Source organism: Vipera ursinii (genome assembly GCF_947247035.1).
Source record: "Vipera ursinii genome assembly, chromosome: 2".
NCBI lineage: Eukaryota > Metazoa > Chordata > Lepidosauria > Squamata > Viperidae > Vipera > Vipera ursinii.
The window spans coordinates 91650901-91659263 of NC_139513.1; positions in this window are offsets into that span (position 1 = coordinate 91650901).

Consider the following 8363-nt stretch of genomic DNA (forward strand, 5'->3'; position numbering starts at 1 on the left):
CAGATATGACTATCTTCCACTTTTAAACACCGTTAAGATATTAGGCCAGAACAGGAGGCAGTTTAACCCTCATAAAAACTACATGCTCATATCACATAGAAGATTTTTAAGTAAATCTGGATTATTTTTAAATTCAAATCTACTCGTCCATAAAGTAATACTCAGCAATGAAATTGGCTATGTTTTTTCTCTATTTCCAGTGCTTCTCTTTCTCTCTTTCTCTCTCACACACAGACATGCAGACACACACACACACACATATATATATATAGTCATCTAACTTTATTTGGAAGGGACGCGGTGGCTCAGTGGGTTAGGACGCTGAGCTTGTCGATCAGAAGGTCGGCAGTTTGGTGGGTCGAATCCCGAGTGCCGCATAACAGAGTGAGCGCCTGTTACTCGTCCCAGTTTCTGCCAACCTAGCAGTTCGAAAGCACGTCAAAATGCAAGTAGAAAAATAGGGACCACTACGGTGGGAAGGTAACAGCGTTCCGTGCGCCTTTGGCATCTAGTCATGCCGGCCACATGACCACGGAGACGTCCTCGGACAAGCGCTGGCTCTTTGGCTTTGAAACGGAGATGAGCACCAGCCCCTAGAGTTGGAAAAGACTAGCACGCATGTGCGGGGGAACCTTTACCTTTTTAACTTTATTTGATGTAGGAATTTTTGTCTGAATCTGAATAAATCTTTGACCCTTGGTGACTGCTCAGATAATGCTTTTCTCAACTCTTGAAGTTGTTTGTCATTGCCTTCTTCCTAGGCTCAAAGTCACCCAGTTGGCTTTATGCCCAAGGTGAGACTAGAACTCACAGTCTCCCAGTTTCTAGCTTGGTGCCTTAACCAGTATACCAAACTGGGTCTCTGAGGTAGGAATACATACTTTAAAATAACACTACCATAAGTTATGATTTGTGTCTTTCCCCTTGAATTTGTGAAGATCCAATAACAATACCAGATGATCCTCACTAGGAAAACTAACTTCCTGGTTAGTCCATGGATCCTAGACTGATGGGAAATTATAGTTATATAAGCTTAAAAATTCATAAAAATCACATATAGAGAAAACATGGGAGAGAAAAAAATATTTCTTTTCACTTGGGAATGGAGATCACCCATTAAAATTACCGTAAATGCAGGGAGATTCAAGAAATGTTTTTCTAGCCCTAAAGTGGAATCCACCACATCAGATAGTTTTAATAAGAAGCAACACAAATTCATAGAAAATTAGGTGATCAATATCTTTTAGTCTTAACATTTATTCAATGGCTGCCCACCTCACAGCAGTGACTGGGCAGATGTACAAAGTTAAAAAGAAATTCAACAATTTAACAACATAACATTTGAGAAAACAACAGTTTCAAGAAGACAACCTTAACTCACAGAGAATGCTTAATTTCCTGGGCCAAATGCCTGGGAGAACAGCCAAGTCTTTAATGCCTTACAAAAGACTAACCCCCTCCTGAACTGCAATGATAGGTTTATGGAACAAAAGTAGAAGAGACCCATCATCCACCTCTTTATACTTGAGAATTCAATTGGCCACCTCATGGCAATGAATGCTGGGAGATTTAGACCAGGGGTCCCCAACCTGTGGGCCCCGGCCCAGTAGTGGGCTGTGGCCTACTGGCCATGGGCCATGGGACAGCCTGGCCAGTGCGCATGCGTGTGCTTGCACACCTCTTCACTTGCACTAGTGCCACGGCTGTGGGATGCAAAAACAGGATGCTGTGCCACAGGGTGCAAAAATGGGCTGCTGCTGCATCTGTGGGTGAAAAAATGGGATGCTGCCATGACACAGGGTGGAAAAAATGGATGCTGCCACACCACGGGGCACAGAAAGGGCTGCTGCAAGGTGTAAAAGAGACACTGCCATGCTGTGGGATGCAGAAATGGGGTGCCGCTGCACCAGAGGGCAGAAAAATGGGCCACTGCCACACTGCAAGGAATAAAAATGGCTACCTCCATGCCGTGGGGCGCAGAAATAAGGCATTGCACCACACAAGAATGGGGCAGGGTTAGTGAGTATCACACTGGTGCTAGCCCCACACCGTTTGTGGCATGCATGTGTTTGCAGCCCCGTGCGCATGCACATCCACACATGTAAAATGCTTCCCCCTGCCTTTTTTTCCGATCTGCCAACCGACAAAGGTTGGTGACCTCTCATCTGGACCACTGACTGAATCTGGCAGAGTTCTTCTATCTTTATATTAGGATCAAAGCAAGTCTTCCATCTTCATATGGACTGAGTCACCCCCCTTCTTCCAGATAAAAAATGGGCTTTCTTCTTTCCTTTAGCAGCTGGGACCCTGGGGGCTATTATAATTTCAGATATGACTGAGAAATAAATTAGGACTTAAAATAAGGTTACAGTCCTTAAGAGGCTGTCTTGAAAGTACGTCTGTCAAAATCAGCAGTACTTTCTCTAGAGGAAAAAGATTTAGAATGGGAAGTTAATGAGAAATGTACTGCTAATACATGCCTAGAAATCTAATTTGTGAGATGAAACTTAGGCCTGATAATTCTTCCTCTATTTCTCTGCTTATTCCTTTTTTCCTGGTGCTCAATGCTCAGATTCCTTTCTTTCTTCTTATGCCTTAATAATGATTGACATTTTTGAATTTTTGGATTTTATTGAATTTATATACCGCCCTTTCCCGTAGGACTCAGGGCGGTTTACAGGGTACTTAAAACATCGATACAAAAATTAAAAACAATTTTAAAAGATTAAATCGCTGAAAAATATAAAAACCCCAATTAAAACTCTCAGCCTGGGCCAGAAAGCTTGAAGAGCCAGGTCTTCAGGTCCCGGCGAAATGAACGAAGGTCGGGGGCAGTCCTAAGCTCCATGGGTAGCTGGTTCCAAAGGGCAGGCGCACCCACAGAGAAGGCCCTCCCCCTGGGTGTTATCTTTTATGGACGGCACCCTGAGAAGGCCCTCCCTGTGGGAGCACACAGGACGAAGGGAACTTGATGCTGGCAGCAGGTGTTCCCTCAGATATCCCGGACCCAAGCCATTTAGGGCTTTATATAGTCATCACCAGCACCTTGACATGAGGCAAACTCTGGCATATCCAAGAGGAGATAATGGATTAACAAGATTTCCACAGGGAAAATTTAGAATGAATATGGTTTGTTTTTCTGTCATAGCTTCTTGTATATGACAGGACGAAGAGAGTTACCTTGTGGGGTTCTGTTGACCCAGAATTAGGAGACAGTATAAGAAATATCAATTGTGAATGTGCAGATGGCCTTACTGTCTTTGGGCTCTTGCAAACTCCTGGATGCAGGGTCGTGAAAGTCCAGCAAGGAAAATACTCAATGTCCTAACCCACCCAAGAACATACGATATCTTTAGGGCAGGGGTGTCAAACTGCCGGCCCACGGGCCAGATGCATCACGACGAAACCGCACCCACCCCATTGCCAGCAATGGGGAAAAAGCTCCGATACGTCACACAATGTCACGTGACATCGCGAGTTTGACATGCCTGCTTTAGGGAAACACCCAAAAGGGAACATGTTTGTTACTTCTGCTCTCTTATCTACAGTATGCCAGACTTACTAGGTGAAATCTTTATCATATGTGTGTCAGCTTTGCTGGATGGCTTGCTTATGTTACCAGAAAGAGTAAATACAAGGATTTCTTGTCTTTCGGGGCTGCTCTCATTTAGAGGAGCCTGTTTTTTTGTTCAGCTGAATAAAAAACGTAAAGCTTGAAGGCAACTTCTGGTTTCCTGTATTGTTTACCAGCAAAACCGCAGAACCTGCATATCATTTTTGGTGAGCCAGGCAGGAGATGAAGAACCCCAAGTGTGGCTAGTATTCATCACTTCTATTTATAAATATATTCAGTATGAATAAGGTAACTCTCCCCCCCCCCCCCCCGATGATAATGAAACAATGCAGTTTATGGAATCAATGCTGATAACCACAAGGGGGAGCTTTGGCCACATTCTCAGCCTCTAAGATAACTTGGGCTGTTTCCAGGAACAACTGGAACCGATTGACCTCCCTTTAAATGAAACGTTTGATAATGATATTTTTACAGTTGACCGTATTGGTGAAAGAACTCTATCTTTTTGCGAAATTGCCTGTCAGCACCACATCCAACAGAGTCACACAGACACCCTTAATAGAATCAGAAGTTTTGACAGGAAGAACATCGTGCCCAGGCATAAAAAAGTGTCCAGAAGTTCTCTTGAAAGTGCCCAATCAGTATTATTAAGAATCAGACTAATCAATCAGAATAGAGCTGGAAGGGACCTTGGTGGTCTTCTAGTCCAGCCCCCTGCTCAAGCAGGAGACCGTGTACCATTTCAGATAAGTGAAATTAGAGTTTTATTTATTTATTTATTGGACTTTGAAGACAGGAGCCGCCCATTTTTACTGACAGAAATGAATAATTCTTTATTTGAGCAATGCTTTATTTAGAGGGGGGAAAAAGCACCACAGCAAAGGAGCAAACATTTGAGCCCTCACAAGTTATTTATCAGGCTAAGACATGGGAAGCCTGTTATGTGACATTTCTCCAATCATGCTTTGGTGGTCTGACTGTTATGTATCCAGGTGCAGGTCGCCTGCATAGCAGCGGCCACTAGGGGGGGGGTTGGCCTGGACGGTTGGCAGGAAGCCTAACTTTTGGCTGGAAACCTAGGGCCAACCTCATTGGCTAGCCGCCTACCTGGCCAGGTATATAAGGAGGCCAGGTAGCCCTTGTTCTCCAGTATGGAGCTTCCCCAATAAAGAGCTGAACCTGTACTCCGGCTGGTGTCTCTTCCTTGCATCGGACCCACTACATTACATTGACCATACCTCAAATGTTTCATGAGGATCACCACATGCAGAAAAGTGCCAGTATAATTTTCCATCCCTAAGAATTATTTTATTGTTTTATGCCTTGCAAGAACCCCCCACTTATGTGACCTGCCACTGTCTATTTGTACGTCTGGACTAAGGCGATACCAAAAGAAAGAGAAGAAGCAAAAAGAGAGAAGGAAATACAAGGAAGTGGATGTTTTCCATCATGATATCAGATGAATTTTTGAGCTGGCAGATTAGATAAGAGTGACAGTCCATGGAAAACTTTTCCCGTGTCTTAAACAAATTAACATTTCTGTGTTCACTAAAGCAACTGGACCGGATCCAACAAAATCCTCCCACAGATGGAAAGTTTTCGATCCTGTGGAGATTTTTCCTGGCTTGAGATGGGAAAAGTCATCCTTTATCAATTCTTACTCCTTGTAGCCAATTGTGCTCATCAAAATATGCTTCAGAGGACCTTCCAGAATAGTAAGGATAAGGCTTAGAAAGTGGGATTGGCAAACATTTCCTCTTCTCTTTTCCACCATTGAGTTTTCTGAGCAGCTCGCTGCTCATGGATGTTCTTGTGCAGCGGTTCTCAAACTTTTCTTCACCGTGAACCCCCTTTAAATACCTTTTGTGGCTATGGACCATGGCCATGGATCCCCATTGAGGACCATTGCTCTTGCGAATGAAATTAAAACTCTGGATTTACTCCACTGTCTGACAGAAGAGGTTTTCCTGTGAATATGGAGTTTCCATCTAACTAAATATAGAACTCCCAAGGTAGTTTGTTTTAATGGGTTTGTCCTGATTTTTTTTTATGGTTTTGCCCTGATGTTCATTTCACAGATCTACTTTAGATAAACTAACCTATCTGGGGAAAAAGCAATTTAAGAAGAAAAAATTGAGATTTAAAACAAGTTGAAATTAATTTATTCCAAGCTGCAAAGTCTAAGCATCATAAAAATATCACAAAAGGATGTTTAAAAGCATTGAATTTTATTATTATTATTATTATTATTATTATTATTATTATTATTATTATTATTATTATTATTATTATTATTATATACCGCCCTTCTCCCGAAGGACTCAGGGCGGTGAACAGGGCAAATATAAAAAATACAAAAATACAAAAGTTAAAAGAAAATTAAACATATGCCCGACTAAAAACAGTAAATACAAATATTAAAAATGACCATAAAACCCAACCCATCCCCCATCAGGCCAGGCCGGCTTGTTCAAATAAGAATGTCTTCAGATCGCGACGGAAGGAGCGAAGGTCGGGCGCCATCCGGAGCTCAACCGGCAGCCGATTCCATAGCTCCGGGGTGCCCACAGAGAAGGACCTCCCCCTGGGGCCCACCAATCGACATTCTCTGATCGATGGCACCCTGAGGAGGCCCTCTCTGTGGGAACGCACAGGGCGGAGGGAAGTTGATGCTGGCAGCAGGTGCTCCCTAAGGTACTCCGGACCCATGCCATGTAGGGCCTTAAACACCATTACCAGTACCTTGAATCTCACCCGGAAGTGAAGCATACATTTCAAACCTGCAATCCCGTAACTATATACTTACTTGAAAATACTTTTTATTTATAGCAATGGGACTGCTGTGTAAGTGCTTAAAGAATTACTGAATAAGTGAGTCTTTATCACACCTAACCCTGAAGTAAAAATTTCTCTGAGACTATTTTAAGCCATTAGGAAATTATTAATTCAACATGCAATCCACACATTGCATAAGAATCTAAGGAAGTTTTGGGGGCAGATGTTGTGTATCACCGATAGATAAGGTTATGTCATTAATACATTTTTTTTCAGTGATGATGATTTTCTTAGCTGTGGTGCATCCTAATTCATGGAACATTCTGTTCAGATTTCTATTCAGGTAGAAAGGAGCCAGGCTCTAAAGATTGGCTGCCAGCGCAAAGAAGAGGAAGTGCATATATCCAGGAAATATGGGAAGGAGGACTTTATGATATTGAGAGAATGAGAGCAAGTATCTGCTATGGAAATTCAGCCCTGCTCCTGCTCCTTCCTGCCTCCTCCAATATTATTCCACAGCAGGAAAAAGAGATGTCATTTTCAAAGTCCATGGTAAACATTCCTGCGACAGTTCTTAAACTTGACTTTCTGCAGGAACTTTATGGAGTATTTTTCTCTGGTTTTTTTTTCAACAAGTCCTTTAGAAATGAACTGCTCTGCGGGCTGTCCATTTGCTATTTTAATTGTTTTTGTTTCTCATTCATTCCATGTGTTGACCCTGAAACTGACATTTTGCACCTCCCACTTTTTTAAAGTGAGACACGGAATGATTAAACAGTAAAATGACAGGCTCCTGTATTTTAGACATTTGCAATGTCTCCATTCCCAAAAAGTGACCAACACCGCTGAACATGTTTCCCAAGAGAAAAACAAAACTCATGGCTCTTTATATCCAGACATAGCTGGTGATATCTCATTGCCTAAAATCTTCAAATATTCTTTATTTTGTCTTTTCTTTCAGCCCAGCAATTAGCACAAATGGTATCAGACAGGCTTGTTCAGACAAAGCCTGCCTGGTTCCCTTACAACAGGGGCTCTAGAAGTCTGGACAAAGAAAAGTCTGTCTCCCTTTCCGTTGGCATCCAGGCATTCACCCAAAGACCCATAGTTTGCTTTTGTCTCTTTGACTTTTTTTTTGGTTTGGGCCTTTGCATACTTTAGGCTGCCTATGTCAGCAGAATTTCTTGATCTGCATAGTATTGCAGCTGTCTGCCCAGGTTGCCACCGACATACAACTGTCATTAATATTGAGTGTCAGTATTACTGAAGGTCAAGTCATGAATGTGCTGAGACAAAGGAATTGGGGGTGTGTGGGGGTGGGGGTGGAGTTTAGTTGAGACCATCCTGGCCACTTGTTAAGAGATCAGGAAGAATTGCACCTCTCTTTCAGCTTGGGCCTCTTGATTCAGCTGTATCTTGGCGTCAACAACCCCCTGAACTATTAATAAAGAAGGCATTACCAGCAAAACTTGAAAATTACTAATGTATACACCAAGAGAATAAGCCATCTTAAATCTTTTTCCTGAGCCTAAGACAACACTGTATTATATGACTGGCTGCTAACAACTTACAGAAGAGAAAGAATAAAAAATGGGCTCAGATTGGAAGCATCCAGAGCTTAAAATTAATTCCAACTGCAGAAAACTAGCACTTTTCCAAATAAAAATGGAGATTGTTCTCCAAATTCTAACATCATAGTTGGCATACCTCTTAAATATAAAAAAATATTATTCATCTTTGCTTTCAAACTTTTCACTGCATCAAATATTATTTAACTTGTGAAGAACTAATAATGAAGCTTTTTTTCAGGGGACTCTGGATGGGCTGGATTGTAGTTCGTATTGTTCATTAGCTAGCATGGCCCCTTCTGGTCTAATATTCTTAAATATATGTGAGATTATGAAGAAGGAGAAGGAAGAGAAGGAGAAGGAAAGGAGAAGGAAAACAGGGTGGTGGAAGAGGAGGAGGAAGGGGGAGGAGGAGGACGAGGAAAGGATAATGAGCATGGAAGACC